The sequence below is a fragment of the Benincasa hispida genome, chromosome 1 (genome assembly GCF_009727055.1).
Source record: "Benincasa hispida cultivar B227 chromosome 1, ASM972705v1, whole genome shotgun sequence".
Taxonomy (NCBI): Eukaryota; Viridiplantae; Streptophyta; class Magnoliopsida; order Cucurbitales; family Cucurbitaceae; genus Benincasa; species Benincasa hispida.
Genome location: NC_052349.1, coordinates 25,284,322 through 25,285,283, shown reverse-complemented (window position 1 = coordinate 25,285,283; position 962 = coordinate 25,284,322).

The window sequence follows — 962 nt, the reverse complement described above, 5'->3', positions numbered from 1 at the left end:
TAAAAAAAAAAAAAAAAATATAAATAACTTGAATCTACGTCATATTTGATCTCCTCTACTGTATAGATCGAAGGATACTAAAGAAATAATTAATGTTAGTCCATCAGAAAGAAGGTAACCTCGACAACCGCCTAAGTTAATACTAACAAGATTAATGGTTGATCATCCCCGTTAAAGAACGACACTCCAAGATTGAAAGAATGTGTCATCATCTTTATTGGGGCAACACAATGGATTGAAGATGTTCATCCCTCGTAAGGAGCCAACACAGTAAATAAAAGGCAAACACTTGGAATGTGCTTCGCTTCCTCTTTTAAAATCAAACTTAGATGCTCCTTCATCTTCAGTTCAGAGGCTTCGTCAATGCTCTCTTCAATCTTCAAGTTCAGAGGCCTTCAAATCGATGCTTCTTCCATCTTCAAGTTTTAGAGGCTTCATCGCTGTTTCATCTTCATGTTCAAGTCTAAAGGTTTTGCAATGCCATTTTCACGCTCAAAGTCGCGAAGTCGAGTTCAATGTGAAGATTCATCGATGCTTCCATCAAACTCAAATGCGAAGGATTTTTGATGCTTTGGTCAAACTCAAACGCGAAGGTCTCGTTGATGCTTTTCCATCTTCAAGTTCAAAGACTCCATCGAAGTTGTTCCATCTTCAAGTTCAAGATTTGGCGTGCATGACCCCACTTCCATCTTCAAGTTCAAGGTCGGTGTGCATGGCTCCGCTCCGTCTTCAAGTTCAAGGTCGGTGGCATGACTCTGCTCCATCTTCAAGCTCAAAAGGTCGGTGTGCATGACTCTGCTTGATCTTCAAGTTCATGGTCAGTATGCATGGTTCGGCTCTATCTCTAGTGACTTGGTCTACAAAATCATGACACAGCTTCACTTCATCTCCAAGTCTGTGGCGTGGCTTCGCTTCATTCTCCAAAACTGATAGCGCAACATCAACTTCATCTCCAAAATGTT